Source organism: Panthera uncia, chromosome C2, assembly GCF_023721935.1.
Source record: "Panthera uncia isolate 11264 chromosome C2, Puncia_PCG_1.0, whole genome shotgun sequence".
NCBI classification, from domain to species: domain Eukaryota; kingdom Metazoa; phylum Chordata; class Mammalia; order Carnivora; family Felidae; genus Panthera; species Panthera uncia.
Window position 1 is genome coordinate 45,314,906 of NC_064810.1, and position 21,830 is coordinate 45,336,735.

The 21,830-nt window shown below is 37.8% G+C and overlaps 1 pseudogene; it reads left to right on the plus strand.

Moving 5' to 3' along the window:
- Positions 1 to 10,776: 10,776 nt before the first annotated feature.
- On the plus strand, positions 10,777 to 11,713 carry LOC125920881 (olfactory receptor 5H2-like; annotated as a pseudogene).
- Positions 11,714 to 21,830: the final 10,117 nt, after the last annotated feature.

Sequence of the window (21,830 nt, forward strand, 5' to 3'; positions counted from 1 at the left end):
ATAAATACCATATGATTTCACTCATATGTGGAATTTAAGAAACAAAGGGGAGAAAAAGAGACAAACCAAAAAACAGACTCTTACTTTAGTGAGCAGAGGGTTACCAGAGGGGAGGTAGGTAGGGGGATCCATGAAATAGGTGAAGAGTATTAAGAGTACACTCATCTTGATGAAGACTGAGTAATACATAGAATTGGTGAATCATTATATTGTACACCTGAGAGAATTATAACACTGTATGTTAGCTACACTGGAATTAAAATTAAAATTAAAATTTAAAAAGTCTCCTGTCCACTGATGTGTCCCTATTCTCACTTCTGTTACAAAATTTTTCATTTTTGTACATCACTTTCGTCATTTCAGTGTCATGTAGGGAAAGACCTAAAACATACATCTCTGCAAATTCCACATTTTAGACAAAATGTTCTGCAAAGTTTTAAAAAGTAAACTATGAAGTTACATAGTATTATTTGTAGAATATTTAGATGTAAAGGATGAGATCACAATGCTAAGTTCATCCAGTTGTCTGGAACATGGCTAAATGTGATTATCTTTAAAATAATAATAATTAATATTAATAATAATAATAATATAAATACCCTTTACTATAAACATATTGATTTTCTTACTTTAAAATAATTCATAGTTCCTCCTTCAATGTACATGTATATACGTTTTTTCCTCATCACTTTGTAATACCTATTGAGAAGTTGCTGACATTATCCTAGACTGTATTCAGGGAATCAACACACTTAGGAGTTAGTTAAAAACAAACACCAACTGTGGGGACTAAGATAGTGGAGTAGTAGGAGAACCCTAAAATTGCCTTGACCCTCAAACACAGCTAGATAAAAATCAAATCACTCTGACTACACAAGAAATTGATCTGAGGACCGACAGAACAAACTGCACAACTAGAGGGAGAGAAGAGGCCATATCATCAAAGGTAGGAAGTGCAGAGACATGGGTTAGGGGAGAGACAGATCATGAGTGCTGCAGAGGAGAGGGAAGCCTGGTCATGGACAGAGGAGAGAGAGGGAAAGAGAGAGAGGGAGAGAGATTGAGGAGTTCACAGGGAAACACAAGGAAAATACTTCCCCAAAGCCAATGACTGGGAAAATGAGAGGAGATGATTTGCATGGGTTTTATAACCAGCAGGGCTCAAAGACTGAAGTTTTAGACATCCTCAGTGTGGCTAGTGTGGAGCCCTGAGGGCTCCACAGCAGTCCTATGGAGAAGGTGGGCATACAGTTTGAGGGTGGGTGGTGCAATCTGAGGATCCCCTAGGATAAGCTGGGAGAGGTATTCCCCCTTGTTATAGTGCATCTGGGATAGGTGGCACTGTCTCTCCAGAGACAAAAGACCTGGCGGGGGTGCTGTTTCCCTCTTCCACCTCTCTGCACAGAGACACTTACTGAGGGTGGTTAACCTGGACACAGACTATTTGCTGTGCTTTCCCCCAAAACCTAGACTCCTGTGCTTTGGTGTGACTGCCCTCCTGGGTCAAACCTGCATCAGTCCCAGCATGGCAAGACCCTCCCCCAGAGAACCAGAGTGGGTCCACACCATGCCAGGCACATAAAGTTTGGGGGTTTAATACAGTGAGCCTGCCTACGATAGAGCCCAAGGTGCACTGTGCTGCTAGGCGAGCAGAAGACCCTAACACAGTGTGAAAGCAGTGATCCGGAACACAGGAGAGGAGATTGTTTGCTCTTCTGGGAGGGCTCACTGGACAGCAGCAAGCATGAACTTCCCTCTCTGGGTACGAGGGAGTTGGCTGACACCATTTCTCTTCCCCACCCCTCAGTATAAACTAATTCAGTAAACAGCACAGTGCTAACATTGGTAGCCTAAACCACTTACACAAAGGCTCAACCCCTGTGCTCTGCCAGTATTGCTTTTCTCGGGCAAGTGTCCCTGGCACACAGAGCAGTGGTGCCCTCCCCCAGAGGACCAGCACAAATGCCCAAACACACCATGTCTACTGACCATAGAGTTCTGCAAAACTTCAGCACCAGTAGAAATAAAATCAGGTCTATTTTAAAGAGGAAACCAGAGCACACCTAGCTAAAACTCACCACACTCTGGCCAAAATCTGGACACTCCCCACTATAGGCAAGGAAAAATTCTGCATAAGAGTGACCTGAGGGAAAGAGCATCCAAAACACAGCCGCAGAATACACAAAGCATACACCAGAAACACTATAGTATATGACTTCTTCTTCATAAAGCCATTACTCTCAGGAGCAGGAAATATATAACAGTCTTTCCTAACACACAGACAAAGACCTAGACAAAATGCCAAGATAGAATTCATCCCAAAAGAAAGAATAAGAAAAGGTCATGGCCAGGTATCTAATGGAAAAAGATATAAGTAATATGCCTGATCCGGAATTTAAAGCCACAATCATAAGGATACTAACTGTACTTGAGAAAAGCATAGAAGACAGCTGGGAGTCTCTTACCACAAAGACAGAAGAGCTAAAAACTAACCAGGCCAAAGTGAAAAATGGAATAATGAAATCTTGAAACCTACTGGAAGTTATGGCCACAGCATGGAAGAAGTGGAAGAATAAATAAGTGATATAGAAGATAAAATCATGGAAAATAATGCAACTGCACAAAAGAGGGAAAAGAAAATCCTGGATCACAAAAACAGATTTAGGGAATTCAGTAATAACATTCATATCATAGGAATCCCAGAAAAAGAGGGAAAGGGGGCAGAAGGTTTATTTGAGCAAATTATACCAAAACAACCCTAATCTGGGGGAGAAAACAGATACTCAAACCCAGGAGGACAGAGAACTCCATTCAAAATCAGCTAAAGCAGGCCAACATCAAGAAATATCAAATTTGCAAATATTAAATTTGCAAAATAAAGAGATAAAGAAAAAATCCAAAAAGCAGCAAGACAAAAGAAGTCCCAAACTTATAAAGTAAGACAAATAAGGTTGGCAGCAGATCTCCACAGAAATTTGGCAGGCCAGAAGGGAGTGGTATAATATATTCAACATGTTGAATGGGAAAAATATGCAGCCAAGAATACTCTATCCAACAAGGCTATCACTCAAAATAGAATGAGAGATAAAGAATTTCCCAAACAAAAACTAAAGGGTTTCATGACCACTAAACCAACCCTGCAATAAATATTAGATACTCTTTGAGTGGGACAGAAATATCAAAAGTGACAAAGACTAGAGGGGTGCCTGGGTGGCTCAGTTGGTTAAGCAGCCAACTTCAGCTCAGATCATGATCTTGCTGTCTGTGAGTTCAAGCCCTGTGTCGGGCTCTGTGCTGACAGCTCAGAGCCTGGAGCCTGCTTCCAATTCTGTGTCTCCCTCTCTCTCTGCCCCTTCCCTGCTTGCTCTCTGGATCTCTCTCTCTCTCTCTCTCTCTCTCTCTCTCTCTCTCTCAAAAATAATAAACATTAAGAAAAAAAATTTTTTTAAAGTGACAAAGACTAGAAAAGAAATAAGAAAATCTTCCAAAACCATGACAAACAAGTAATAAAATGGCACTGAATTCATATCTATCAATAATCACTCCGAAAGTAAACAGACTAAATTCTCCAATCAAAAGACATAGAATGTAAGAATGAATAAAAAAACAAGACTTATGTATATGCTGCCTATAAGAGACTCATTTTAGACAAAAAAAAGTGAGGGAATGGAGAAATATTTACCATACAAATACAAAAGAAAGCCAGAGTAGCATACTTATATCAGACAAACTAGATTTTAAACCAAAAACTGTAACAAGAGATGAAGAAGGGCACTACATCATAATAAAAGGATCTATCCAACAAGAAAATCTAACAATTGTAATTATTTATGTCCCCAACTTGAGAGCACCCAAATATATAAAACAATTAATAACAAACATAAAGGAGCTCATTGATAATAATACAATAATAGTAAGGGACTTTAATACCCCCACTTATAGCAATGGACAGATCATCTAGGCACAAATTCAACAAGGAAACAATGGTTTTGAATGACACACTAGACCAGATGGACTTAACAGATATATTCAGAACATTTCATTCTAAATTTAGCAGCAGAAAACACATTCTTTTCAAATGTACATGGAATATACTCCAGAATAGATCACATATTGGGTTTTAAATCAGGCTTCAACAAGTACAAAAAAATTGAGATCCTACCATGCATCTTTTCAGACCACAAAACTATAAAACTTGAAGTCAATCAGAAGTGAAAATTTGGAAAGAACACAAATTCATGGAGGCTAAAGAACATCCCACTAAAGAGTGAATGGGTCAACAAGGAAATTAAATAATAAATTTAAAAAGTACATGGAAACAAATGAAAATGAAAAGACTATGGTCCAAAATCTTTGGGATGCAGCAAAAGTGGCCCTAAGAGGGAAGTATATAGATATAACAATACAGGTCTACCTCAAAAAGCAAGAAAATCTCAAATAAACAACCTAACTTTATACCTAACAGAGCTAGAAAAAGAACAAATGGAAGCCTAAAGTCAGCCTTCTTCCCAGAAGAAAGGAAGTAATAAAGATTAGAGCAGAAATAAATGATATAGAAACAACAAAAAACCTCAGTAGAACAGATCAATGAAACCAGGAGTCAATTCTCTGAAAGAACTAATAAAATTGATAACCTCCTAGCCAAATTTATCAAAAAGAGAAAGGACCCAAATAAGTAAAATCGCTAATGAGAGAGGGGAAATCGCAACCAATACCACAGAAATACAAACAATTATAAGAGAATATCATGAAAAATTATATGCCAACAAATTGGGAAATCTGGAAGAAATGGATAAATTCTTGGAAACATATAAACACCAAAACTAAAACAGGAAGAAATAGAAAACTTGAACAGACCAATAATCAGCAAAGGAACCAAATCAGTAATAAAAAATCTCCCAACAAACAAAAGTCCAGGGCCAGATAGCTTCACGGGGGCATTCTACCAAACATTTAAAGAAGAGTTAATACCTATTCTTATCAAACTATTCTAGAAAGTAGAAATGGAAGGAAAACTTCCAAACTCATTCTATGATGCCAGCATTATCCTGATTCCAAAGTGAGACAAAGACTTCACTAAAAAAGAGAGTTACAGGCCAATATCCCTGATGAACATAGATGCAAAAATTCTCAGCAAAAATACTAGCAAACTGAGTCCAACAGATCATTAGAAGAATCACTCCCTACCATCAGGCGGGATTTATTCCTGGGTTAAAGGGGTGGTTCATTATCATGATCAATCAATATGATATACCACATTAATAAAAGAAAGGATAAGAATCTATGATCATTTCAATAGCTGCAGAAAAAGCATTTGGCAAAGTACAGCATACAATCTTGATAAAAAAAAAAAAAACCCTCAACAAAGTAACAATAGAAGGAACATACATCAACATCACAAAGTCCATAAATGAAAAACCCAAGCTAATATCATCCTTAATGGGGAAAAAACAGAGAGCTTTTCTTCTAAGGTCAGGAACACCCACTGTCACCACTGTTATTTAACATAGAAGTCCTAACCTCAGCAATCAAAAACAGAGACAAAGACAATAAGAAAACAAAAGAAAAAGAAATAAAAGGCATCTAAATCAGCAAGGAGTAAGTCAAACTTTCACTCTTTTCAGAAGACATGATCCTCTATGTAGAAAACCCAAAATATTCCACCAAAAATTGCTAGAACTGACACACAAATTCAGTAAGGTCACAGGATACAAAATCAACATACAATAATACAAGATACAAAAATACAATAATACAAGAAATCAATAATCAAGGTCACAGGATACAAAATCAACATACAGAAATCTGTTGAATTTCTATGCACCAATAATGAAGGAGCAGAAAGAGAAATCAAGGAATCAATCCCATTTACAATTGCACCAAAAACCGTAAGATACCTAGGAATAAGCCTAACTAAAGAGGTAAAAGATCTGTACTTTAGTAAACTATGGAACACTTATGAAAGAAACTGAAGAAGACACAAAGAAATGGAAAAACATTCCATCCTCCTGGATAGGAAGAACAAATATTGTTAAAATGTTTATGGCACCCAAAGTAATATACATATTTAATGCACTCCCTATCAAAATACCACTAGCATTTTTCACAGAGGTAGAACAAACAATCCTAAAATTTGTATGGAACCACAAACAACCCTGAATAGCCAAGGAAATCTTGAAAAAGAAAAGCAAAGCTGGAGACATCACAATTCCAGACTTCAAATTTAATGTCATGCTGGCTCGCCTTTGAACCATCTTTCTCAAATTAATTGTATATACAAGATAATACTCATGATGTAATATATAAATAAACCTCTTCTTACTAGTTACCTTTTAAAACAGAGTTATTTGAGGTCCATAGCTGACAAATGAGTTATATTTCCCTCTTTCTCATATGAAGAAGTCACAAAATGTACATCTAGTGGTTCTAACAGCCATAGTTTTTCAGAGTACAGAGCCAATAAGATATATCAATCTATAAGTGAAATATGTATATGTGAAGACATTTCTTATAAAATGTTGGCTCGTGTGAATATGAAGGCTGAGAAGTCCCATGATCTGCTATCTATAAGGTTTGAGACCCAGGAAATATGATGCTCTAGTTCTAAAGCACGAGAATAGAAGAGTTGATGAAAGGTATAAATTCCATCAACTGTAGTTTGCATGAAGGTTGACAACTGTATTTGAGATTGGCTCCCAAAAGGAATCCAAACTTTGGCCTCAATAAAATCATATATGGTTGATTAGCTCAGAGAAGATCACAGTAATTAAAGCAGTGAGCACATCAAAATTTATAGAGCAACTGAAGTTTGCATAAACCTGTTAGAAGTGTCACTTGTGGTAGAAACCTGTGGGTTTACAAGATGCCAAAAAATCCAGGTGAGTAATAGAAAACTGCTAGTGAACAATTTATATATTTAATTTTAATGATTATAATCTAGATAAGCAAAATAGCTGTGAGACTTAATTATTCACTTTAACAATGTTTTATTTCTCTCAACATATCTATAATAACTTATAGGTATTGGTGAACTAAAATGTTAAACAATTTAAACTGCACTTAGATATCACTTCATAACAGGGGCACCTGGATGGCTCAGCAGGTTGAGTGTCTGACTCTTGATTTTGGCTCAGGTCATGATTCCAGGGCTGTGTGATCAAGTCCCACATTGGGCTCCATGCTGAGCATGGAGCCTACCTAGGATTCTCTCTTTCTCCCCCTGCCCCTCACCTCTGCTCACGCACTCTCCCTTAAAAAAAATCATTTCAGGGACACCTGGGTGGCTCAATCAGTTAAGTGTCTGACTCTTGGTTTTGGCTCAGGTCATGATCTCACCATTCGTGTGTTTCAGCCAGACATCAGGCGCCTTACTGACAGTGCAGAGCCCACTTGAGATTCTCTCCTTCCTTCGCTGTATGTCCCTCCCTCAGTCTCTCTCTCTTTCTCAAATAAATAAATAATCTTAAAAAAATAATTTCATAACAATTCCTACATAAGAAATCTTCTGGTTACTCTGATTAAAACCTCCCTTATGTTTAATTGATCACACTTTCTGATAAAACTTTTAAAGTAAGTCACTTGCATATTACCTCTATCCTTTATCCAACTTCTGACAAGAATTTCATTGACTATTTATATACATGTAGGAGGAAATAGGCAGTAAGTGCTCCTTCATGCTCTTTATTGTATTTATAGCTTAATAAGTACCCACACATAAACTGAATTTGAGTATCTTCAGTTCGTTAGTGATTTGGGATTGCATGGAAGAAGTTCTTTCAAATAAATGTACATTTAAAAACTGCAATTATTGGCTTTGGTTACTTACATCACTTGTATTCCACTCCACTCTTTGGCTCAGTTTTATTCTGCTAAATAACTGGTGGCAAAAAAAAAATACTCTCAAGTAAAACCAGAAGGATTTCTAGAAAAAGTCAGTTCTAATCATTGTAATAACAAATGTAAAGGCACTTTTAAATATGAAAAGAACTTTCAGGCAGTGCTAGTGTATTTGTGAACAGCACAAAATTTGCGAAGTAAAATTTAAAATGAAAATCTTGCTTACACATATTCCATAGAAAATTAAACAAGGAAATTTGAATAAAACAAGTTTCCCCAAATTGACAACTTTATTATTATTTTTTAAGTTTATTTATTTATTTTGAGAGAGTGAGGTAGAGAGAGAGTCTCAAGCAGGCTCTGCACTGTCAGCATACAGTCCAATGTTGGGCTTGATCTCACGAACCATGAGATCATGACCTGAGCTGAAATCAAGAGTCAGACGTTTAACTGACAGCCATGTAGGAGCCTGAAAGTTGACAACTTTAAGTAAAACAAAGGTTAAGATAAATATGTATTCCCTAATTCTGAGCTTTTCCCTTTTGTCGTCCATTAACTTTATCTGATATATTCTGAATCCTTCTTTATCTTTCCCACACTTATTCATCAACATGTCTATTATTCTCTTTGTGCATCTTGTGATCTCCACCCACCCAAATTTCTCCTTCTACTGTCTTCTTCCTCTTTGTGATGACATCCTCTCTGCTTCTCTCTTCTGAACACTTTTATTAAATGATATATAGGAAACATATTTTGTATTTGTCTACCACAGCAGACAAACAATAACTGTCCTCCACATTCCTGGAGGGCTCAACTTTGTTTCCCGGTTCACTGTTGTGTAACTTGTTTCCCATTTACTTCTCATTATTCTCTGGCCTCCACTGCATCACATAACAGAAATGGCCCTCATTAAAGCCACTGAAAATCTCTTAGCTTCCATGCTCCATCACATCTGTTCACTCCTTGTCCTACTAGAGCGTTTATTTTAGTGACTGGTGCCATAACTTTCTTTGTCCTTCTTGAATATCTTCCTTTCCTTATGTTCGTGACACTCATCTGCCCTGTTTCCCTTCTCTTCTTCATCATTCTGCTCAGTATCATTTCCCAGTCTCTCTCCATCTTTCATTGCTGTCAGTCAGAACTATTAGCTTCAACAAGAAATGGTGTTTTTGAATGGATTTTCTCTAACATAGAAATGTGAGGGAGATTGAAGGAACCAGCTTGAAAAAAATAGATAGCAAAGAAGGAAGGAAGGCAATCTATGAACAGCCAAAATCATGTCCCAACACTGTATCCACGAGGGTTGTTTTCACACCGGCTGTATGGGAATGCCACTGTTCACACTGACAGGGTGGGTCATTGTTGTGGGTGCAGGATGCATTTGCTGGAATCTTCATTTTATTTTTTTTTTTGTTAAATTTTTTTAATGTTTATTTACTCTTGAGAGAGAGACAGAGCACAAGAGGGGGAGGGGCAGAGAGAAAGGAAGACATAGAATCTGAAGCAGGCTGCGGGCTGTGAGCTGTCAGCACAGAGGTGGACACAGAGTTCGAAGTCACGAACCACAAGATCATGACCTGGGATGAAGTCAGATACTTAACCAACTGAGCCACACAGGCACCTCTGGAACCTTCATTTTATAGCTTGGCTGCCTTAGCAACCCAAATTCTCTTTTGTCCTTGTCCCTTTTACTCCCGCACTCCAAATTTTAAACCAGTGTGGGGAAGTTAGATTTGCCAAACTTACATCAGGTGCCCTCACTCTAGTTGTTAGTGGCACAACTTTTGGCTCCTAGAGTGGGTGGTAGACTTTGCCTGTCACCAAGATTATGTGGGAGAAAAGAGGATTGGACTGGCTTCTGAAAATGGCACACAGCTTCGGTGCCACTTTACCATACTTTTGTCAGTTTAGTCTCTTGCCCTTCTCTTGACACTTGGTGTATTCTCTAATAGATAGATCATACGTAAGTGTGCCTCCACCTACTCCAATGATTTCCAAGTCATTATTTCCATTAAGCTCTTGTAACTCATACTACAAAGTATATATCACCTAGACGTCCACAAACTGGCCACTGCCTTCTAGTTCTTAATCAGTTTTGAGGAAAATCTACCCAGTTACCCAGGTACTTCTTTATTCCTCACTGAAGACCCCTTCAGCTCCAATATATCACAGAGGTAGTAACTGCCTCTACATCCTGAATTCTTTGGCATCCATGTCTTAATCTTCTTGTTAATTTCAATGTCAATTTGCTAGTGGACTAGCCAAGTCACATGTATGTAGATCACCATGGAGCAAGTTCAAAATACAGATTATTAGCTTTAGTTCTTGACACACTAAATTAATTTCTACAGTAAAGTTTCAAATCTATATTTTACACAAAAGTTTCCCCAGACATTTCTGATGTGTACTCTGATTTGAGAACAGCTAGACAGTAGTAACTTCTTGTTGCCTGGTATTCCTGAGCCCAGTTTCTACTCCCTTCAGCCTATTTTTTATACTACCATATATTCACTTTAAAAGAGAGTCTTAGAGTGCTATTCCTTCCTCTTGTTTTCAGGGCATGTTTATCCCCTGATAAATAATATTCAAGATCTTTCATAAGCTATTTAATTAACTTTACTAACCTGGCCCTTCAAGCTTCTTTCCCTTTCAAGACATTCAAGACACAGAATTTCTGTTTCATAATGAATCCTGTACCATAAATTTAGCACATATGTATAATGTCTTCCATTTTCCAAAATCTGTTTATTGCTGCATTTTAATATTTAAATAATTGTACTATTTTCCTTAGCTCCAAAATAGATTCCACTAAATACGTAATAAAATTAAGAGGGGATTCTGATGTGCACAACTGTATCTCAAATCTCCTCCCCATATTTTCACATATAAATTCTTATTGACATTTAAAAAACTTACTCCATTTCATTTCAGGCAATACCCAGTGAGGACATGGGAAAGGAAAATGCAACATTGCTGACAGAGTTAATTCTCCGGACTCACATATGAACCACAGTGGCAAATCCCCCTATTCCTGGTGTTCTTGGTTATCTATCTTCTCACCATTGTGGGGAACCTTGGTCTGATTGCTCTCATATGGAATGACCCTCAGCTTCACATCCCCATGTACTTTTTCCTTGGAAGTTTGGCATTTGTGGATGCTTAGATATTATCCACAGTGACCCCCAAGATGCTGGTCAACTTCTTTGCCAAGAGCAAAATGATATCTCTTTCTGAATGCATGATACAGTTTTTTCCCTTGGCAATCAGTATAACCACAGAATGTTTTCTGCTGGCAACAATGGTTTATGATCGCTATGTGGCCATATGCAAACCATTACTTTACCCAGTGATTATGTCCAATACACTATGCATCCGGCTGTTAGTTTTGTCATTTTCAGGTGGCCTTCTTCATGCCATAATTCACAATGCTTTGTTATTCAGATTAACCTTCTGTGATTCCATCATAGTACATCACTTTTACTGTGACATTATGCCATTGTTTAAGATTTCTTGTACTGACCCTTCTATTAATTTTCTGATGGTATTCATTTTTGCTGGGTCAATATAGATGTTCACCATTCTGATAGTTCTTGTCTCCTATACACTAGTACTCTTTACAATCTTAAAAAAGAAGTCACTACAAGGCATAAGAAAAGCGTTCTCCACCTGTGGATCCCATCTCTTATCTGTCTCTTTGTACCATGGCTCTCTTGTCTTAATGTATGTGCACCCTGTATGTGCACAATCAGATGATCAGGGTATGATGGACTCTGTATTTTATACTATCATAATTCCTTTCTTAAATCCAATTATCTATAGCTTGAGAAATAAGAAAGTCATAGATTCACTGAGAAAAATGTTAAAGAGAAATACTTAGAAGTCATAATAATATCTACTCTCCTTTCATTAAAATGACACAAAATTACAGATTAGATGTTATTAAGTGTTGATTAGCTATCAAAGTCTTTTGTAGGTATAATTGCATTAGCATTTTAATGACTAAGGTAGGCATACAATTCGCTTTCTTAAATATGTATGTCTATTATTCAAAAATAGAAAGAATTCTAACCAAGTGTTCATGTCATACTAAACTAAAGAGGAAAACAAATTATTTTACACGTTTTTATATTTTCAATGTGGCTTCATAAATTCATTAAGCCCTGTAATAATTTAACACTTCTGAAAGGAATTTGAATATCATGTCTTTGACAGCCATTACAGTCATGCAGACGGAAGACTCATATCACATTTAATCCACAGTAGAGTCACAGTTGCGTATGAGTGAACAAAGCCCAAAACGTATGAGTCATCCCATTTCAGGACACCCATGCCCTTCCTCCCTCACCAGTGATTCTATACACAGTCTACTGATACCACTGAGGTTCTCACGCTAAAACTACTCATATCTGTCATTTGCTACAGTCTTGTTTCTTTTCTCACATCCTGTTGATATTCTCTTACTTCCAAAACATTGCTGTCAGAGTATTCTTTATACACAGAAGTCTGATTAAATAATATCCTTCTTCAATAACTTCTAATGGATTGCCATTGCTACCAGATTATGTGTATATATGGCGAGCATGACTAGAACTTTCTATACACAGATGGACAGAGGGAAAGATGGCAGTGTAAGAGGATGCTGGGCCACCTTGTTCTGCTGATCTCTTAGATTCCACCCACGTCTGCCTAAATAACCCAGAAAACTGCCAGAAGACTAGCAGAAAGGACTCTCCAGAGCCAAGCGTAGACAAGAGGCCCATGGAAGAGGGTAGGAAGGGCGGAGAGGAGGTGCACACTACACGGACTGGCGGGAGAGAACCAGGGTGGTGGAGGGGCAGCCTGCTTGGCAAGGCAGAGCCCCCAAGTCTGGCTTGCAAAAGCAGAGGGGCCGGACTGTGTGAGTTCTGACAGCCAGCAGGACTTAATATCTGGAATATTAAAAGTCAACAGCCCTGCTCTCAGAGAGAGGGGAGGGTGAGAGGACACCGGGAGGGAGAGTTGCTGAGCCCCAGAAGACAGAGCTCAGCTCAGCAGGGAAACAAAGGCCCTGGAAAGTACTATTCTCCCCCAGCCGAAATTCTAAAGGGAACCAGTTCTCCATCACCAAACTTGCTTGCACCGCAAAAAGGCCCAGTGTTGTGTTTCTGTGGATCCATCCCTCTGATGGGCCTGCCTCCCTCCTGGTGCTGCAGGGCCCCTCTCCCAGGGGACCACCAACTGCAAAATGAGCTAAGCCTGCCCCTCCTGCCCCTGTGCAACTTGTGGATCCACCCCGGCTAATACACCCTTGGCAAGAGCCCATCGAAGCAGCACCACAAGCCTGGCAGTGTGCAAGTAGCCCAGCCAGGGGCCACCCCACTCCAGAGTGAGTACTGCCCCTGGAAGAGGGGAAGATAAGGTACACACCAGTCTGACTGTGGCCCCAGCAGTGGGCTGGGGACAGACATTGGGTCTGACTGCAGCCCCACCCACCAACACAAGTTACTCCGGACAGCACAGGGGAAGTGCCCTGCAGTTTGGAGCCACTGAAGGGACTACCCAAAATGACGAAACGGAAGAACTCTCCTCAAAAAAAACTCCAGGAAGTAGAAATAGTTAACGAATTGATCAAAAACGATTTAAGCAATATAACGGAACAAGAATTTAGAATAATAGTCATAAAATTAATCGCTGGGCTTGAAAAAAGCATAGAGGACAGCAGAGAATCTATTGCTACAGAGATCAAGAGACTAAGAAATAGTCATAAGGAGCTAAAAAATGCTATAAATGAGGTGCAAAATAAAATGGAGGTGGCCATAGCACAGATTGAAGAGGCAGAAGAGAGAAGAGGTAAAGTAGAAGATAAAGTTATGGAAAAAGAGGAAGCTGAAAAAAGAGAGATAAAAAAATCCAGGGGTATGAGGGGAGAATTAGAGAACTAAGTGATGCAATCAAACAGAACAATATCCATATCATAGGAATTCCAGAAGAGGAAGAGAGAGAGAAAGTGACTGAAGGTGTCCTTGAACAAATCATAGCTGAGAACTTCCCTGATCTGGGGAAGGAAAAAGGCATTGAAATCCAAGAGGCACAGAGAACTCCCTTCAGACATAACTTGAATCGATCTTCTGCATGACATATCATAGTGAAATGAGCAAAATACAAGGATAAAGAGAAAATTCTGAAAGCAGCTAGGGATAAACAGGCTCTAACTTACAAAGGGAGACCAATAAGACCAATGGCAGACCTATCTACTGAAACTTGGCAGGCCAGAAAGGAATGGCAGGAAATCTTCAATGTGATGAACAGAAAAAAATATGCAGCAAAGAATCCTTTATCCAGAAAGTCTGTTATTCAGAACAGGAGAGATAAAGGTTTTCCCAAACAAACAAAAACTGAAGGAATTCATCACCACTAAACCAGCCCTACAAGAGAGCCTAAGGGGGATCCTGTGAGTGAAATGTTGCAAGGACCACAGTCTCAGAGACATCACTACAAGCATGAAACCTACAGACATCACAATGAATCTCAACTCATATCTTTCAATAATAACACTGAATGTAAATAGACTAAATGCTCCAACCAGAAGACATAGGGTATCAGAATGGACAAAAACACAAGACCCATCTATTTGCTGTCTATAAGGGACTCATTTTAGACCTGAGGACACGTTCAGATTGAAAGTCAGGGGATGGAGAACTATCTATCATGCTACTGGAAGTCAAAAGAAAGGTGGAGTAGCCATACTTATATCAGACAAACTAGACTTTATATCAAAGGCTGTAACAAGAGATGAGGATGGGCATTATATAATAATTACAGGGTCAATCCATCAGGAAGAGCTAACAATTATAAATGTCTATGCACTGAATACGGAAGCCCCCAAATACATAAAGCAATTAGTCACAAACATAAGCAACCTTATTGAGAAGAATGTGGTCATTGCAGGGGACTTTAATACTCCACTTACAGAAATGCACAGATCATCTAGACACATTATCAATAAAGAAACAAGAGCCCTGAATGATACATTGGATCAGATGGACTTGACAGATATATTTAGAACTCCACATCCCAAAGCCACAGAATATACTTTTTTCTCGAGTGCACATGGAACATTCTCCAAGATAGATCACATACTGGGTCACAAAACAGCCCTTCATAAGTATACAAGAACTGAGATCATACCATGCATACTTTCAGACCACATTGATAGGAAACTTGAAATCAACCACAGAGAAAAGTCTGGAAAACCTCCAAAAGCATGGAGGTTAAAGAACACCCTACTAAGGAATGAATGGGTCAACTAGGCAATTAGAGAAGAAATTAAAAAATATATGGAAACAAATGAAAATGAAAATACAATCCAAATGCTTTGGGATGCAGTGAAGGCAGTCCTGAGAGGAAAATTCATTGCAATCCAGACCTCTCTCAAGAAACAAGAAAGATCCCAAATACAAAATCTAATAGCATACCTAAAGGAACTAGAAGCAGAACAGCAAAGACACCCCAAACCCAGCAGAAGAAGAGAAATAATAAATATCAGAGCAGAAATAAACAATATAGAATCTAAAAAAAAAAACTGTAGAGCATATCAATGAAACCAAGAGTTGGTTTTTTGAAAAAATAAACAAAATTGATAAACCTCTAGCCATGCTTCTCAAAAAGAAAAGGGAGATGACCCAAATAGATAAAATCATGAGTGAAAATGAAATTATTACAACCAATCCCTCAGACATACAAACAATTATCAGGAAATACTATAAAAAATTATTGCCAACAAATTGGGCAACCTGAAGAAATGGACAAATTCCTAAGCGCCCACACACTTCCAAAACTGAAACAGAAAGAAATAGAAAACTTGAACAGACCCATAACCAGTGAAGAAATTGAATCACTTATCAAAAATCTCCTAACAAATAAGAGTCCAGGACCAGATGGCTTCCCTGGGGAATTCTACCAGACATTTACAGCAGAGATAATACCTAGCCTTCTCAAGCTGTTCCAAAAAAATAGAAAGGGAAGGAAAACTTCCAGACTCATTCTATGAAACCAGCATTACTTTGATTCCTAAACCAGACAGAGACCCAGCAAAAAAAAAAAAAGAGAGAGAGAGAGAGAGAGAGAGAGAGAACTACAGGCCAATATCCCTGATGAATATGGATGCAAAAATTCTCAATAAGAGACTAGCAAAGTGAATTCAACAGCATATAAAAAGTATTATTCACCATAATCCAGTGGGATTCATTCCTGGGATGCAGGGTTGGTTCTACATTCACAAATCAATGTGATACATCACATTAATAAAATAAAACAAAAGAACCATATGATCCTGTCAATCAATGAAGAAAAATCATTTGACAAAATTCAACATCCTTCCTTAATAAAAACCCTCAAGGAAGTCGCGATAGAAGGAACATACTTAAACATCATAAAAGCCATTTATGAAAAGCCCACAGCTGATATCATCCTCAATGGGGAAAAACTGAGAGCTTTCCCCCTGAGATCAGGAACATGACAGGGATGTCCACTCTCACTGCTGTTGTTTAACATAGTCTTCGAAATTCTAGCATCAGCAATCAGACAACAAAAGGAAATCAAAGGCATCAAAATTGGCAAAGATGAAGTTAAGCTTTCACTTTTTACAGATGACATGATATTATACATGGAAAATCTGACAGACCCCACCAAAGAGTCTAGAACTGATACATGAATTCTACTAGAATTCTACTAGAACTGATACATGAATTCAGCAAAGTCGTGGGATACAAAATCAATGTACAGAAATCAGTTGCATTCTTGTACACTAATAGTGAAGCAACAAAAAGACAAGAAACTGATAACATTCACAATTGCACCAAGAAGCATAAAATACCTAGGAATAAATCTAATCAAAGATGTACAAGATCTGTATGCTGAAAACTATAGAAAGCTTATGAAGGAAACTGAAGAAGATAAAAAGAAATGGAAAAACATTCCATGCTCATTGATTGGAAGAATAAATATTGTTAAAATGTTAATACTACCCAAAGCTATCTACACATTCAATGCAATTCCAATCAAAATTGCACCAGCATTCTTCTTGAAGCTAGAATAAGCAATCCTAAAATTTGTATGGAACCACAAAAGATCTCTAATAGCCAAAGTAATATTGAAGAAGAAGACCAAAGTGGGAGGCATCATAATCCCAGACTTTAGCCTCTACTACAAAGCTTTAATCAGTAAGACAGCATGGTATTGGCACAAAACAGATGCATAGACCAATGGAATAGAATTGAGACTCCAGAACTGGACCCACAAAACTATGACTAACTAATCTTTGACAAAGCAGGAAAGAGTATCCAATGGAAAAAAGACAGTCTCTTTAACAAATGGTGCTGGGAGAACTGGACAGCAACATGCAGAAGAATGAAACTAGACCACTTTCTCACACCATTCACAAAAATAAACTCAAAATGGATAAAGGACCTGAATGTGAGACAGGAAACCATCAAAACCCTAGAGGAGAAAGCAGGAAAAAACTCTCTGACCTCAGCCGCAGCAATTTCTTACTTGACACATCTCCAAAGGCAAGGGAATTAAAAGCAAAGTTTAACTATTGGGACCTCATGAAGATAAAAAGCTTCTGCACTGCAAAGGAAACAATCAACAAAACAGGCAACCCATGGAATGGGAAAAGATATTTGCAAATGACATATCGGACAAAGGGCTAGTATTCAAAATCTATAAAGAATTCACCAAACTCCACACCCGAAAAACAAATAATCCAGCGAAGAAATGGACAGAAAACATGAATAGACACTTCTCTAAAGAAGACATCCAGATGGCCAACAGGCACATGAAAATATGCTCAATGTCACTCCTCATCAGGGAAATACAAATCAAAACCACACTCAGATATCACCTCATGCCAGTCACTGTAGCTAAAATGAACAAATCAGGAGACTATAGATGCTGGAGAGGATGTGGAGAAACGGGAACCCTCTTGCACTGTTGGTGGGAATCCAAACTGGTGCAGCCACTCTGGAAAACAGTGTGGAGGTTCCTCAAAAAATTAAAAATAGACCTATCCTATGACCCAGCAATAGCACTGCTAGGAATTTACCCAAGGGATACAGGAATGCTGATGCATAAGGGCACTTTTACCCCAATGTTTACAGCCGCACTTTCAACAATAGCCAAATTATGGAAAGAGCCTGAATGTCCATCAACTGATGAATGAATAAAGAAATTGTGGTTTATATACACAATGGAATACTACGTGGCAATGAGAAAGAATGAAATACGGCCTTTTGTAGTAACGTGGATGGAACTGGAGAGTGTTATGCTAAGTGAAATAAGTCATACAGAGAAAGACAGATACCGTATATTTTCACTCTTATGTGGATTCTGAGAAACTTAACAGAAGACCATGGGGGAGGGGAAGGGAAAAAAAACAAGGTTAGAGAGGGAGGGAGCCAAAAGATAAGAGACTCTTAAAAACTGAGAACAAACTGAGGGTTGATGGGGGGTGGGAGGGAGGGGAGGGTGGGTGATGGGTATTGAGGAGGGCACCTGTTGGGATAAGCATTGGGTGTTGTATGGAAACCAATTTGAAAATAAATTTCATATTAAAAAATAAATAAACATTAAATAAATAAATACACAATATGAATTTCAAAAGAAGCGAACTCTCTATACACATATCCATGTTTATTTCTTCTTATATGTATATATTACATGATATATAAACACATGTAAATCTATCTTTATTGTTCAGATTACATATTTGCTATGTGTTGATCAGCATTCAACAATTTTAGCAGTTATATATGACCTAACATTAATGACCTCAGGTGGGAATAAAAATAAACATCTTAAATGTGTGTGTGTGTGTATGTTTATGTGTGTGTGTGTGTGTGTGTGTGTGTGTGTGTGTGTGTGTATCCCTGCAGTATCTCACCATGGCATTAAGGTCCATCCCAAGAAAATCTTGATTTATCTCTGCATTCTCTTCCTGCACAATTCTAATAGACTCAGTGTTATCACCAAAATGAGTTACTGAAAGCCTGTGAACACCTTCTCAGGTACACGGTTTTGTTTATATGGTCTCTCCACAAAGAATGCTTCCCCAAGTGCACCCATCTTCATTACAATTGAAATGGTGCCCTCTCTTCAAAGATTTTTATGATGTATTTCCTAATTACCTTGAAAAGGGTAGAAATGCTCACTCATTTGAAACACTGTATTTTATTTATTTTGGGGGTCACAAATGGCCTTTATTAGTACTTATTTTGACCCATAAATTTTTTTAGATCATAATTCAATAGTCCTAGTACTCTTCCAATCTTTTGCAGTGTTAGCACAGTGGCTTACCCACATGAGGTCCTAAATAAGTACTTAGGAAATATATATACATTTGAAATGAATCTGTCAGCACAAACACTTCAAATGAAGTGAGAGTGCATCACTCATTTTCAATCCTGTAATGAGCCCCAAGAGATTGCTGGGTCTGGGGTGTCTGCTGCAGGCCAGCTCACCTTCCTGTTTCTTTCAAGACAATCACAAGTATCATACACCTAAAGCAAATTATTCTTATATGGCACAATACCAGAAAAAAGCCCTTTAATTAGATGTTTGTTTAAAGATACAAAACACATAAGTATTTAAAACAAATATTACTATGTATTTCTGGAGGTGCAGGTCACAAGATTAGACCAAGTCATCTGTCCTCTATTTTCCCCCCTTAGGGATACCCTCAAGGGCCAGGAAAGGGACTGAATACATTAGAGTCTAGACACTTACTGATTTTCTCTGAAAATCCATGTTATTGCATAGGTCTGTAGAATGTTAATTTTTTTTTTACTTTTTATTTAAATTTTAGTTAACATAGAGTGCAATATTGGTTTCAGGAGTAGAATTCAGTGATTCATCATTTACATGCAACACCCACCGCTCATCACAAAAAGTGTCCTCTTTAATACTCATCACCCATCTAGCCCATTCACCCCCCCACCATCCTCCATAAACCCTCAGTTTGTTCTCTATCATTAAGTCTCTTGTTTGTTTACCTCTCTTCTCTTTTACACCCTTTCCATATGTTCATCTGTTTTGTTCATTAAAATCCACATATGAGTGAAGTCATATGGTATTTGTCTTTCTGTCATTGGCTTACTTCCTTTAGCATAATACATTCTAGCTCATACACATCATTGCAAATGGCAAGATTTCATTCTACTTGATGGCCAAGTAATATTCCATTGTGTGTGTAAGTGTGTGTGTGTGTGTGTGTGTGTGTGTGTGTATATATATATATATATATATATATATATATACTTCTTTATCCATTCATCAGTTAATGGACATTTGGACTCTCCATAGTTTGGTTATTGTTGATAATGCTGCACATCATGGTGCATGTACCCTTTTGAACCTGTATTTTTGTATCCTTTGGGTAAATACCTACTAGTACAATTCCTGAGTCATCGGATACTTCTATTTTTAACGTTTTGAGGAGTCTCCATACTGTTCTCCAGACTGGCTGCACCACTTTGCATTCCCATCAACATTGCAAGAGAGTCCCCCTTTCTCTGCATCCTCACCAACACCTGTTGTTTTTTGCATTGTTAATTTTAACCATTCTGACAGATGTGAGGTGGTATCTCATTATGGTTTTGGTTTGTATTTCCCTAATGATAAGTGATGTTCAGGATCTTTTCATGTGTCTCTTAGCCATCTGGATGTCTTCAGGGAAAAAATGACTATTCATGTCTTCCATCCATTTTTTAATTTGGTCATTTGTTTTTGGGGTGTTGAGTTTGATAAGTTCTTTACAGATTTTGGATACTAACCCTTTATCAGATAAGTTATTTGGAAATATCTTTTCCCATTCCATACCCTGTCTTTTAGTTTTGTTAATTGTTTCTTTTGCTCTGCTAAAGGTTTTTATCTTAGTCCCAATAGTTCATTTATGCTTTTGTTTCCCTTGCCTTCAGCAACGAGTCTAGTAAGTTGCTATAGACAAAGTCAAAGGGGTTGCTGCCTATGTCCTCCTCTAGGATTTGGTGGTTTCCTGTTTCACAGTTAGGTCTTTCTTCCATTTGGAATTTATTTTTGTGTATGGTGTAAGAAAATGGTCCAGTTTCATACTTCTGCATGTTGCTGTCCAGTTTTCCCAACAGCATTTGTTTAAGAGACTGTCTTTTGTCCATTGGCTATTCTTTCCTATTTTGTCAAAGATTAGTTCACTATATAGTAGTGGGTCCATTTCTAGGTTTTGTTTTCTGTTCCATTGATCTATCTGTTTCTGTGTCAGTGCCATATTGTCATGATGACGATAGCTTTGTAATATAGCTTGAAATCTGGAATCATGATGCCTCCAATTCTGTTGTTCTTTTTCAGAATTGCTTTGGCTATGTGGGGTCTTTTGTGGTTTCATACAAATTTTTGGATTGTTTTTTCTAGTTCTGTGAAAAATGCTGGTGGTATTTTGATAAGGAATGCATTATATGTGTAGATGCTTTGGATAGTATAGACATATTAACAATATTTGTTCTTCCAATCCATGAGTATGGAATGTTTTTCGACTTCTTTGTGTCCTCTTCAATTCCTTTCATAAGTTTTCTATAGTTTTCAGAGTATATATCTTTTATCGCTTTAGTTTTATTCCTAGGGGTTTTACTATTTTTGGTACAATCGCCAAATGGGACTGATTCTTTGATTCTTTTTCTGCCGCTTCATTACTGGTGTATAGAAATACAACAGATTTCTGCATGTTTATTTTACATTCTGTGACTTTGATGAATTCATGTAATAGTTCTAGAAATTGTTTGGTGGAGTCTTCTGGATTTTTTATATAGAATATCATGTCATTTGCAAACAGTGAAAGTCTGAATTCTTCCTTGCTGATTTGGATGTTTTTTCTTTCTTTTTGTTCTCTGATAGCTGAAGCTAGGACTTCCAATACTATGTTAAATAGTAATGGTGAGAGTGGACATCCTTGCCTTTTTCCTGACCGTAATGGGAAAGGCTCTCAG